Genomic DNA, 14832 nt, shown 5'->3' on the forward strand with positions numbered 1-14832 from the left:
TCTTAATATCTTCTGCTTCTGTTACATCCATACAATTTCTGTCCTTTATTGAACCCATCTTTGCATGAAATGTTGCCTTGGTATCTCTAATTTTCTTGAAGAGATCTCTAGTCTTTCCCATTCTGTTGTTTTCCTCTATTTCTTTGCACTGATCACTGAAGAAGGCTTTCTTATCTCTCCTTGCTATTCTTTAGAACTCTGCATTCAAATGGGTATATCTTTCCTTTTCTCCTTTGTGTTTAGCTTCTCTTCTTTTGTCAGCTATTTGTAAGGCCTTCTCAGACAACCACTTTATCTTTTTGCATTTTTCTTTCTTGGGGATGGTCTTGATCATTGCCTCCTGTACAATGTCACCAACCTCCGTCCATAGTCCTTCAGGCACTGTATCAGATCTAATCCCTTGAATCTATTTGTCACTTCCACTGTATAATTGTAAAGGATTTGATTTAGGTCATACCTGAATGGTCTAGTCGTTTTCCCTACTTTCTTCAATTTAAGTATAAATTTTGCAATAAGAAGTTCATGATCTGAGTCACAGTCAGCTCCTGGTCTTGTTTTTACTGAATGTATAGAGCTTCTCCATCTTTGGCTGTGAAGAATATAATCAATCTGATTTCAGTGTTGACCATCTGGTGGTGTCTATGTGTGGAGTCTTCTCTTGTGTTGCTGGAAGAGGGTGTTTGCTATGACCAGTGTGTTCTCTTGGCAAAATTCTGTTAGCCTTTGCCCTGCTTTATTTTGCACTCCAAGGCCAAATTTGCCTGTTACTCCAGGTGTTTCTTGACTTTCTACTTTTGCATTCCAGTCCCCTGTAATGAAAAGGACATCTTTTTTGGGTGTTAGTTCTAGAAGGTTTTAGATCTTCATAGAACCATTGAACTTCAGCATCTTCAGCAGTACTGGTTGTGGCATAGACTTGGATTACCATGATATTGAGTGGTTTGCCTTGGAAATGAACAGAGATCATTCCATAATTTTTGAAATTGCACCCAAGAACTGCATTGCAGATTCTTTTGTTGGCTATGAGGGCTACTCCATTTCTTCTAAGGGTTTCTTGCCCACAGTAGTAGATATAATGGTCATCTGAGTTAAATTCACCCATTCCAGTCCATTTTAGATCGCTGATTCCTAAAATGTCAATGTTCACTCTTGCCATCTCCTATTTGCCTATTTCCAATTTACCTTGATTCATGGACCTAACATTCCAGGTTCCTGTGCAACATTGCTCTTTACAGCATCGGACTTTACTTCCATCACCAGTCACATCCACAACTGGGTATTGTTTTTGCTTTGGCTCCATCTCTTCATCCTTTCTGGAGTTTTTCTCCACGCTTCCCCAGTAGCATATTGGGCACCTTTCAGTGTTCATCTTTCAGTGTCATATCTTTTGGCCTTTTCATACTGTTTACTAGGTTCTCAAGGCAAGAATAGTGAAGTGGTTTGCCATTTCCTTCTCCAAGGGTCCACATTTTGTCAGAAATCTCCACTATGACTGGTCCATCTTGGGTGGCCCTTCATGGCATGGCTCATAGTTTCGTTGAAGAATATAGGAATATATAAGTCATTTATAGGTGACTAACAGCCAAGATCCAATCTCAGACCTCTAGGTCACATAAGAAACAACCTAAAGTTTTGTAAAATCAAAATAAAATAAAAGAAAGATGTTGGTGGCAGTTATTTTAGAGCGGTAGGAATACAAAGAAGTTTAATTGTTGCCTGTATGTCCTTCCAATGTTTCTACAACAGACATGTATTTGTATTTAGTGTGAAAAAAATGGAATTCAAGTAAAACAATGTTGTTACAATTTAGCTACAAATTGTTGCTTTCCTGAGGCTTGCTAGGTCTTTGTTGAGAGTGAGAAAAAGAAAACATTTGAAAGAGAAATTGATTAACAAATATTACTGAGGTGTTAAATACATACTAACTGATGAGACATCCTCTTTGTTGAAATCGCAAGCAAGGAAATAACTTAAAGTAATATCTCACATATAGACTCAGTTTCCCTGATGATTTGTTCCTCGACTTTTATTCCCCCTTATACTTAAAAAAAAAAAAGGAAATAATAATAACCTATCTCACAGGTTTGAGGGTAAATGATTGGCAAAATAATATATGCAAGGTTCTTAGCACAGGACCAGGCATATAAGTGACATGCAAGAAATATTAGCCATAATTTAAAATTTTATGTACAGGTCCATTACCCACATTCTTCTTGTTCATAGAGAAAACACAGATGAGCTTCCTATTTATTACATTTTCTATTTGCATGTTAAATTGAGGATGAAGAGGTACTCCTTTGAAGAGGAATTCACCATGGTCTAGAATTTTAACTTGCTAATAGACTTTCTTTAATTTTAAAATTTCTGAACTAAATATAGAAGTAAGATTCATTACTAAAAGACATTAAGACCTGCATTAATATTAAGATATTAATAGCCCACCACCACAAGGAGCACTTAATTAATATTTGTATATTGAGGATGTCTTCTTGAAGACATAAAGATCCAGATCTATCTCATTTTTAAAAGACCTTGTGTCTATGTGGCACTGGTCATTTCCCTAGTTTAATCACAAAAACTTTGATTCTATTGAAAATAATTTCTAGTAGTAAATTAAAAAAAACTTTTTAGTAATTTTTAATTTAGGAAAACTTCAAAACTATATTACTATAAACTTCTACAGAGAATGATTACGTATTCCTAGAAGAAGGATCTAAAACTCACTTACATTAATACTACATCTTTCTCTTACACTGACATGTTGTTAATTAATTGCACTTTTTGCTATCAAAAACAATAAACAACAAACATAAAAAGAGGATGTTGTCAAATCATCACCATACATCAGACATAATGTTTTTTCACTTTCACGAGATCTTTATAATCTATCAGCTATGTTAATATTTATAGAGTGCTTATGCAAGAAATCTGTTAAAATTAATAAATAATAAAGCTGATGTCTTTTTAAAAAGTAAATCAAGAATCCCATCATAAAGTTGCCCATAATTTACTGCAGCAATATAAAACCAGAAAAGCAGTAAGCAGACAGTATTATATCCCATTACTCAGAATATCTAACTTCCTCAAAGGGTTTGGGCTTCTTTTTTTACAATGCAAAAACAATATTCTGTCAACTCCAACTCATAGGACTCTTCTCGTCAACCTGAATGGAGTCATAAGTGATTATATATATGTAACAATTCATGCTAAGAGATTTTCTAATCACCTGATTTGAGCCTGAGATATTATATTTGCTAATATATTATTCAGGATTATAGCATTTATATTCCAAACCAAGATTTTTTTTCTTATTTTGTGTTATTTTATCAGTTTTTAGTATTAAGATTAGGCAAACTTCTTAATTATGTAAACTTCTATTTCTATCCTTAAGTAACATGTTGATTGAATATTCTCTGTTGTCCTAGTAATATAAACCCTTGCACTGCTCAAAAATTCATGGAAGAGAAAGGGAAAGATACCTAAAAGATTCTTTTTAGCATCAAAAGGTAAAGGAAGTTAAAATATTAAAAGTTGTTGATGCAAGTATTTTTTCTGTAGCAGTGATAAAGGGATAAAAGTATCTCACTGTGTACACATAGACCTGAATTCTGGTTAAGTTTAGCTTTTCTCTTGTTTTATTCAAAAATATAAGTGCTTTCCTCTAGATTATTAAGGTTTTGTTTTGATGAGAACCATGTTTCTGAGAATGAGGAAGTTAGCGTCCTGTTCAAAAGGCGGCATTTTCAACCCTTGTCTTAATAACTGAATTGGGTCAATTGTAGAGCTAAACTGAATTGAATTACTGAAGTCTGTGAGTCATATACATTGAAAAAAGATCACAGTTTGACCCAAAATACTCACTTAGTGAACACACACTACGTACAAGCTGCTGAGAAAGGAACAGTAATTCCAAAGTCAGCCAGTGCTTATGTTGTTTTCATTTTTATTCGGGTTTTAGCTTTTGGTAAGAAACTTACTAAATCACTTTACAAATACCGTGGATGATTTTTCCTGACTTGAAAAAGGTATAGTTTTGCTTGCTTTTTGTTGTTTCAAATTTTTACTAATGTTAAGTATTTGAAATGAGTTTCTTATAGATTATATCTACTAGATGGTGCTTTAAAATCCACTTGTCAATCTCTGCCTTTTAATTCTTGGGTTTAGCTCATTTACATTTAAGGTGATCATGTTCTAAACATAATTACATTTAAGGTGACTATTGATATATCATTATGTAAATAACTGTCCAAATATGTTCATGAATGTCATTTCAAGATATTAATGTGAGATTAAGGGTTGGGAGAAACAATCTTCTGACCAATCAGATAATGATTTCAATTTGAGTGATAAATCACATTGTACTTCCACCAATAGAATAGTCTTCACCCAGCCATGCCCTCATAATACACTCTTGGATTATACTATGAGATGCTTTAAGATACTGCTAAGCAAAGCTACTACATTTCTTACTGGGATGTTTTTGAGTACATCACACACTACATTCAATGTCCCACCTACAAATGGCAAGTTAAAATTTAATTTTAGGCCTCACAAGAACATTTTTCTTTCTCCTGAGGAATAAGAATGGATTCTTCAGTGGAAAAAATTATTTTGAAAACAGTTAGTACTTCACATTTTGCCATATTTCAGGAGAGTCAATACCACTTTATTTAACTTTAAACTTATAAGCTTGTAATTGATTTACCCTCTATCCTTTAGGTTATCATGGTTTTATATTTTCTTCATGTGTCACATTTATAAACACCATAAGCTAGTGTTATTGTTCCTTTAAGCAGTCAATAATCTTTTACATGTATTCATACATGCACGTTTTTAAGAGCTTATTGTTCCTTCTTGCAGTTCTGTTCTAACTGCAAACATTCCCCTCAGCCTGAAGAACTTGTTTATCCTTTTACCTTTTGAAGATTGGCATTGTTTCTAGATTTTCCTGCTATGGATGTTTTTTATCTCTGTTGAGACATTTGTTTTCATCTCTCCTGAATAAATATCTGAGAGTGGACTTGCTAGGTTTGATGCTAAGTAAGTATATGCATATATGCTAGGCTGCTTCAGTTGTTTCTCTTTACAAACCTATGGACTGTAGCCTGCCAAGTTTCTCTGTTCATGGGATCCTCCAGGTGAGAACACTGGAGTGGATTGCCATGCTCTCCTCCAGGCAATCTTCCAGACCCAGAAATTGATCCTGGATCTCCTGCATGGGCAGGAGTCTTCTGCATGGGCAGGCGGGTTCTTTGTCATGAGCGCCACCTGGAAAGCTCAAGTAACTATATTTAATTGTATAAGAAAGGACTAAAGCTTTCCAGAATTGCAACATTTTCCATTTCTACCCACAATGCATGAAAGTCGTATGAGGGAGCCTGTTTCTATTGGCTAATTATTCTCTTGATTAGGGATCCCACCTTTCTTCTCCTTTTCATGTATCATATTTTTATTATATATCAGACATTCATATAAAAGATATTAGAGATGTAAGTCAATATTAGTTTTCCATTGTAAGAGAAATTGGGGCTGAACACCTTGACTCAATCAAGAATTAAAATGAGTGATAGCTGGATTGTAATTAAGTTGGCTTTAGTCTTCCTCTGATTTCAGTTGTCTTGAGGGTCGAAAGGACTTCCCAGGTGGTGCTAATGGTAAAAGAACCTGCCTGCCAATGCAGGAGACACAAGAGACATGGGTTCGAACTCTTGGCTGGGAAGATTCTCTGGAGCAGGAATGGCAACCCACTCCAGTATTCTTGCCTGGAGAATCCCATGGACAGAAGAGCCTGGAGGGCCGCAGTCCATGGTGTCACAAAGAGTCAGACAGGACTGAAGCGATTGGGGGTGATCTCATTTTCCTTTCTTAGCCCAGTCTTCAGGTTCTCTTGCTGTACCATTACTCAACAAAAGTCCAGTGGAGGAAAACTCATGGACACAGAGACATAATTCCTTGATCCAGCCTACTTTTAAAAACTATATTATGTTAAAAAGTGGCTTATTCATTTTAATTTTCCTTCAGTTCTTATCCCTTGGTCTGTATTTCAAGGCCCTGATTTTTACTTTATTTCTTCTATTTTTTTTAAGTTGTTTCAAAAAATGTTTATCAACCAAGACAGACAGGGCCTAAATATATAAATAAATAATGTTAATCTTAAGTTACTGCATCAATTGTGCCACAAAACTGTTTTTAAATGTGTTTCTTTAAGGTCTTCAATCTCCTCTAAAAGCCACTGTAGAAGATAATTTTTTTTTCCAATCAACCTTGGTTTTTCAAGATCCTCGTTGGCATCTCAAGAGTACTAAAGAACCAAAATACGATTTATTAGTAGAATCGACAATGGATGGGCAATTGTTGGCTACTGAATTGAATTCATTTTCTGAGCCAATCTCTTTAATGAGAAAAATGAAGGAAATGAAATGGGACATTTAAAAACTAATAGAAATCTTGAATATAATAACTACTGACAAAGGCAATTAAGGAACACTTTTAAAAATTTTAATAGAAATAAATGAGAATGTTCAAATGACAGGCACCCAAAGGAAAGAAGGAAATTCATTAAATTTAACTATTGCATTTCTCCTAATTACTTTCCCTAAATCAAAGAAAAAATTTCATACTTCTTGAAAAAGTACATAAAAAAAGATCCTTGAGTTTTTCAATGAATAAATATGAATTAATATTGCTTCCTGTGTATTTATAACTAAGCATCCTTTTGCCATCATATAGTTTCATAATGAATTCAGAAACCCACGACCATGTTCCATTACATGGAAAAATGGGAAAAAGTCAGACTAGAAAGTTCTTTTCAACTGATTAAGGAGATTTATAAAAGGGAGGTGGGCCACTAATTGAAGCTGTGTCTTCACTTGTCAACCCATGTCTCTCAGACACCTCTTTCCACCCACTGTTTTATGCTTCTAGACAGCATACAGAAACATAGCCTATATAGAGATCTATGCAGCCTGATGATACCTACAAAATGTTCAAGGATCACATACTGAGAAGGAAAAAATTACTCTAAAGCACAGTCAGGCTCATTTAAGGACAAAGAAAGTTTGCCACAAATCTCCAGGTATATGTAAGTGTTTCTTATACTGGCTAACTAAAAATTTTCCCAGATTTCCATTTCAGAGTAGGAAGAACTAGGGTTGCAGGGGGGCAGGAAGAATATACAGGTAAATGATCTTGAAAAAGGTCCTCATGAGGGTTTTCGTGTTCAATGACCTTTTCATCTGTTTGGGATTCAAATGCAGTAACAGTAATCTCTTTCCTGTGCCAAAAATTACTTAATCTATTATCTGCCTATATTAGTAGGCAATCCAGTATTACCTCTAAAGACCTAACATTTTTTCTTCATGAAAGGCAGGGGCTTATTTGAAATGTTGGAAAGTCAGATAACCTCCCAGGGCTGTCATCAATACCCTTGCCACAAGGAGATAGTGTCGCTCTTGAACATCTGTTCTACACAATCGCATACCTACCTGCATCAGACTGTGCAGGATATATGTGTAAATAAAACACCAAGACCATCGGAGATCTTGCCTCATGATGAGTTTGTGCTGGCCTATGAATCTCACGTTGAATTACCCTGGTCTATCAGGCAGGTTCTAGTAACATTGTAATAGGGAGTTGTGTCTATGAGGCAGAGTATGGCTCTTTCTCCCGAGAAACTCGATGGTCCCCATGGCAAACCCCTCTCTCCATCCCCCCTATAAGTTCTTTAAGATGGGCAGTTTCTGTCAGGCCAAAAGGAATCCTGCAGCATTTGCTCCAGGGAGTACCTAGTTATCTTATGCTTATGTAACTGCAGCAAGCCTTCAAGAAGAGACTTCTCATGTCTCTCTGGAGAGGTAGTAACTGAAAGTTGCACTTAACAAAAATAATCGCAAGTGCTTGTCCATACTAGGGCTGGTGACCCTTAGAGAAAAGTGGAAAGAAATTTGCTTACAGTGTTCCCACTCCTCCCAATGCAGTACACCCATCCCATCAAGACTTTGTTCTGTGCGTTTCTGTCTCAGCCCTCTCTCTCTGGGACTGCATACTCCAGTCAATTCCATCTGGTCTCCCTGCTTCCACCGGTTTAATGCTAGTGTATGGATAACTCTCCAGCCAAGATCACTCTCCTCAGCTTCAGATGTGTGCACCTAAACATGCCACGTGCTTGGCTATGTCTGACTGTTTGCAACCCCATAGACTGTAGCCCACCAGACTCCTCTGTCCATGGGATTCTCCAGGCAAGAACACTAGAGTGGATTGCCATTTCCTTCTCCAGGGGATCTTCCCGACCCAGGGATCTTCCCGCATCTCCTGTGTCCCCTGCATTGCTGAGGATTTGGCGTGCACCTAAGCCTTCTAGATACTACCACCTGAATGTCTCACAGACATTTCAAACTCACCACAGACAAACTCCTCCTGTGTTCCTTATCAGTCCAGGGCACCATGGTTCACCCACTGTTAGAGTCAGACTCCTAGGAGCCATTCTTGATGCTTACCAGTCCTTCATCCCACATCAATTCTATTTTCTAAATATTTCCCAAGCTACCTTCTCATGGTCAGATCACTGCCATTACACTTTCCTAGGTTACCATTATCTTTTGTTTGGATTACTCCAACAGCCTCTTAGCTAGTTAACAAATTATCTGCTTTGCTTCTCTTTGGTGGTGGTTTAGTCACTAAGCCACGTCTAACTCCTGTGACCCCATGGGCTGTAGCCCACCAGGCTCCTCTGTCCATGGGGTTCTCCAGGCAAGAATACTGGAGCGGGTTGCCATTTCCTTTTCCAGGGGATCTTCTGTACCCAGGGATTGAACCTGGGTCTCCTGCACTGCAGGCAGTTTCTTTACCGACTGAGCTACCAGGGGAGACTTTGTCTCTCTTTAACTGATATATTTTTGGCCATCTGCTATGTCTTCTCTTGGGAAATGTTTATTCACATCCCTTGCCCACTTTGAATTGAGTTGTTTCCTTGCTACATAGCTGTTTGAATTCCTTGTATATTTTGGATACTAATCCGTTATCAGATGCATGGTTTGCAAATATTTTCTCCCATTTCACAGGCTGCCTTTTCACTCTGCTGATTGTTCCCTTTGCTGTGCATAAGCTTTTCAGCTTGCTGCGATCCCACTTGTCTATTTTTTGGTTGTGTTGCCTGTGCTTCTGGGGTCATATCCAAAAAAGTCATTACCTAGATCAATGTCCAGGCAATTTCTCCTGTTTTTTTCTTCTAGTAGTTTTATAGTTTTAGGTCTTTCATGTAAGTGTTTCATCCATTTTGAATTCATTTTGGTATAAGGAGTAATGTAAGAAGTCAATTTCACTCTTCTGCAAGTGGATAACGCAACACTATTGACGAGATTGTTCTCTATCCATTGTGTGTCCCCTGGTTAAATGCATGGATTTATTTCTGGACTGTCTTTATGTTCCATTGGCCTGTGTGTCTATTTTTATGCCAGTACTATACTCTCTTGATCACTGCAGCTTTGAGGTATATTTCAAAATCAGATAATGTGATGCTTCCAGTTTTCTTATTTTTGCTCAAGATAACTTTGACTATTTGGAGTCTTTTGTAATTCCACTTGAATTTTAGGACTATTTTTTTTAATTTCTGTGAAAAAAAATGTCTTTTTAATTTTCATAAGGATTGCATTAAGTCTGAAGATCACTTTAGGTAGTATAGACATTTTAATACTATTAATTCTTCTAATCCATGAACACAAAGTTTCTCTCTGTTTATTTATGCCTTCTTCAGGGCTTCCCTGGTGACACAGCTTGTAAAGAATTCACCTGTAATGTGGGAGACCTGGGTTTGATCCCTGGGTTGGGAAGATCTTCTGGAGAAAGGAAGGGCTACCCACTCCAGTATTCTGGCCTGGAGAATTCCACGAACTGTATAGTCCATGGGGGTGCAGAGTCAGACACGACTGAGCGACTTTCACTTTCTTTCACTTTCATGCCTTCTTCCACTTATTGTTTCATAGAAAAATAGCTTGAGATATATATATATATATGTATATACATATATATGCTTCAAGTTAGCACATTTTTATTACTTATGCCTTAATAAATATTTCATTCTATATTTGAAATAATTCAGGCAACTCCCAGGTATGCAGTGGATCCCCATTGCACCAGGACTCAGCTCCAGATATGTCTCAAGAGAATAATTCTGCAAAGGTTCAGAATTGCTTGGGCCTGATGCTAACATAATGTGTGTGTCTCTAACCCCTGACGTGTGACATACTCCTGTACTTATCTAGTAGATTCAAAATAAACAATAATGGTGAATATAAAGATGAGGAATTTGAGTTACTGTCATTTTCTATTTAAAATAGTGACACAAGACAAACAGCTAGGTATTTTCTTGGGTAAAAGTAATGTTTAATCCATCTGAAAAATATTTTACTGAATTGAAATAATATCTTTTAAATTGAAATATATTCTTTTAAAACTGCTTATTATTTGTTCCAAAGCTAAAGGACAGATCAAAATATAGCAATTACTGTAACATCATTCACTATTACATAATTGTTACTGAAAATAACTTTGTTGTATAGACAAGGGATTTTTTTTAAGTGATCTGCTTCACATTTTTAAAGACATCAGGCATGTTACTAAATATGAGAGCTATAAGAATACTTATAATTACTTGAAGACATTTGACTGCTCGCTGTGTATCTGACACTACATGCTTTGAATCCATTAAATCGTTCATTTCATATAATAACTTTGCAAAACAATAAATTTATTATTGCTATTATTCCCGTTTATACCTGAGGACACCAAGTCCTAAAGATGCTAAGAAGTGAAGACAGAATGAGAACCCAGACGCCTGGACTCCAGAAGCCGTGCTATTAGCCACAGTGCTGTGCTGTTTCTCAATCCCTCATCCACTAAATATCACAAGCGCCATTTATGTGCTGAGGACTTTACACCCATTATCTCATTTAATCCTTTAATCCTTACTACAACCCTATGGAGTAGTTACATTATTCTCATATTACAGATTTAGGAACTGAGATTCAGAGCATTTCAGTAACTCACCTAAGATCGAAGTGGTGTAAATGTCAGAAAGGCCGTTTTTCTCCTGCCTTGTTTGCCTCCAGAATGCTTTCTCTTCCCATTGTTCCTTCCATTTATAGCAAAAAAGGAGAATGGGATTCTGAAATGCTCGAAAGGTTTTCCAGACCAGTGATTGCAGTCTCTGCTGGAAGGGCAGTGTTTGCCTACTAACCGTGAGCTGGAATTCCTGCCCCATGGCCATTCGAGAAGGAAAGAGGAGGGGACACATCTTGTGAATAAAAGGGGTTAGAAGGTCTCCAGGTTAGAGAAGCCCAGGGGTTAGTTCTGCAGAGGGAAACTGAGCTTCAAAATGCAATACCTGGACCAAAGAGTAAGAATTTTCTTGATTTGTCAGAGACAAAGCACTGCTGAAGGAGAGACCAAGAGCTACAGCTGTGTTGGGTAGGCATGGCTGATCAAGGAGCACCAACAAGATCCATCTCTCTCTTTCATCCATTGAGTTTAGTCTTGGGCAGAGCTTCCTAAGGGTTTCCTTGGTGGCTCAGCAGTCAGGAATCCGCTTGCCAATGCAGGAGATGCAGGTTCAATCCCTGGGTCAGGAAGATCCCCTGGAGAAGGGAATGGCAACCAACTCTAGTAGTCTTGCCTGGGACATCCCATGGACAGAGGAGCCTGGTGGGCTACAGTCCTTGACGTCGCAAAGAGTCAAACATGACAACGACTAGACAACAAGAGCCAACAGTGGAGCCTCGACAGTGACTGTAAGGATGGCCTCCTACAGTTCCCAGCTGCTGTCCCAACAGCTACAAAACCCCAGCAAAAAGAATACTTTCCCAGTAGTGCCAGCCAAATTATCAAGGATAGCATTGAATGCCCCAGCTTGGGTCACATGCCTATGCCTGAAATAATCAGGGAAGAGGACATGAAAACTCTCCAATGTCAAGTCTGAATTATGTGCCCACTCCTGGGACCAAGTGTAGAGTCAGCCCATCTGAATCACATGAATTAAAGTGGGAACCTAGAAGAATGGTACAGATGAACCTAGTTCCAGGTCAGGAACAGAGATACAGATGTAGGGAATGGATGTGTGGACACAGTGAGGGGGGGGGGAGGCTGAGATGAACTGGAAGATTAGGTTTGGCACATGTATACTGCCAAGCTTCCCAGGTGGTTCAATGGTAAATCATCCGCCTGTTAAGCTGGAGAAGAGAGTTCAATCCCTGGGTTGGGAAGATCCCTTGGTGAGAAGGAAATGGCAACCCACTCCAGTATTCTTGCCTGGAAAATTCCCTGGACAGTGGAGCCTGGAGGGCTTCAATCCAAGGGGTCACAAAGAGTCTAACATGACAGAGTGAGTACACCACCACCGCCACAACAGCGTACACTACCATGTCTAAAATAGATAGCTACTGGGAGCCTATGGTATAGAGCAGGGAGCTGGCTTGGTGCTCTGTGATGACCTAGACGGACGGGACGGGGGTCGGGTGAGAGGGAGGCTCAGGAGGGAGGGCTGAATGTCTACAAACAGCTGATTCACTTCGCTTTACAGCAGAAACTAACACAACACTGTAACAGTCATACTCCAATAAACTAAGACATTCTATTGTTTCCAGGAAAAAAGAAATGAAACATGCGCAGATGGAAAAACACAACCCAAACTGCTATTTACCTTAATGGTCATCTTAACTGCCAGATATACCAGTTCTTTCTTCATCGTCCCCTGACTTGTTCTGGCCACATGTCACCCTGTTGACCATCTTGTACTCACTTCTTACTCACAACTGAATCTTGGGATCCTACCAGCCATTAAAAAACAATGCAGGTGTCCGTCCAGGAGCTGTACTTGGGTCAGTCTTCCAAATCACACAGGTATTTATTAATCAAAAAGCCTCGGCCTCTCCTTCTAATACTGCACAGTGGAAGTCACTCACATTCGAACGCATTTCCCATGGGGATTATGACTGAATTAATCATAGTTGTAATGCTACTCCTCCTGTCTTACCAAAGTATACTAAAAGCAACATTATCACAGGCATAACATTGATGCTTCTCTCACTTATTTGTTCAAGGCATTTGAAGATTTTTTTTCATAATTATTTGCCATTTTGCAAGACATATTCCAAACCAATCACGAACCAGGATTTCTAGGTAATGAGGTCACAGAGTCTTTAATCATCTTGTCATTCCACCCACAGTCTTCATCTGTACCATTTGTTGGATCATGGAGTCATATCCTGGCTTGCATTGGTATTTGTGTGTTTGCCTTATGTAACTATTCCAAGGGTTGTAAAGACAGATGCCTACTGAAGCAAGGCGAATGAGGCTGGATTAAGAGTGGTGGGAATTGTGATGAACTGGAGAGTGAATTTTTCAATAAAAGGAAGTAGCGGCCACTCAAGTCCAGCTGGTTGTTGCCATGACAGTGTGGCATCTGTGTTTCTAAGTCCTCTGATATTTTCCAAGAGAAGCCTGAACTCTCAGTTTTCAAGTGAAAACATCCCCATTTCTAAGTGTTGGCAACGAAATCCAATTTTAGTTTTTATTTTAGATGCTTATTTATTTACGGCAAGACACTATATGGCAAACAAATTACATCTGCTGGCCACATCTACCATTTTGCAACCTTTAATCTCTACATTTGCTCCTCATTAAGAGCGTTCACTTCTGGGAAGGTAGGGGACTACATATTTTTCTGCAAAACTTACAGCACTTGTCACAGGATGGAGCTCACGGAAAGCAGTCGATAAAAAAGAGAAATAAAATAAGGCTTTACCGACAAATGTTAGAAACACAATGAATGTGACAACAGCAATAGCACAGGGCATTATATCCATTTGGATTTGTTTTCAAGGATGTCAAATGACCTCACCAAAACATTCTGTTAACCAAAGTTTGTGATTCCGAGGAAGCTGTCTTTCCAAACATAATGAGTTCATTTAAATAAAAGTCACACGAACAGCCCCTGCAATGCAGAGAAGATGTTACAAGACTATGCAGGCTCTGATCAAAACCCCTCACCCCACAAAACTACTTATGGCACCCACAACATTTTTCTCCCAGCCTTCTCTCATTTTCTATAGAAAGCCCTTAATCTGTACACAGTACATACCAATGAGATTTACATATGATTTTAGCAAATCTCTGAAGCTATTCTGTTGCTGAGTTTTATATGTCAAAGACATGTTCAAGGAGAGAAGTGTCTTCAGCCAGCCACAGAGAAGGAAACCCCTCATGGCTTTGGTCTCTGAGTCCACATCTGAAAAGGGCAAGGTGATGATTTGTTTAGGCAGCAAAGGCTTTGAATGTTCATTGACCAGGCATTATTTGAGAATCACTTAAATGGAAATGGTATATAAAATCAGCATTTCATCGATCCATTTGCTTTACGAGCTAAGGACTGGTGGGACCAGAGAGTGATACGAACTGAAATCTAAAGTCAAACTTACACCAGTTGCCTGCTGTGTGCACCTTCAGCTTTAGAATTCAAATGGGCACAACTCGTATATGAGAGTGTTTGTTTGAGGGTGACTATGAAGTGGCAACAAGATCTTTAGTTGAGGGAAAGCCATCTCCTTCTTCCACTGTTCCAATTCTCTGCTCTTTGGTCTGCTGAATACGATGCTTCTGCATCTTGCATTTGATGAAGTACCCTGCTGGCTCACTCGGTACAGAATCTGCCTGCAACACATGAGTGCTGGGTTCAGTCCCTGGGTTGGGAAAATCCCCTGGAGAAGGGAGTGGCTACCCACTCCAGTATTCTTGCCTGGAGAATTTCGTGGACAGAAGAGCCTGGCAGGCTACAGTTCATGG

Source organism: Dama dama, chromosome 4 (assembly GCF_033118175.1).
Source record: "Dama dama isolate Ldn47 chromosome 4, ASM3311817v1, whole genome shotgun sequence".
Taxonomy (NCBI): domain Eukaryota; kingdom Metazoa; phylum Chordata; class Mammalia; order Artiodactyla; family Cervidae; genus Dama; species Dama dama.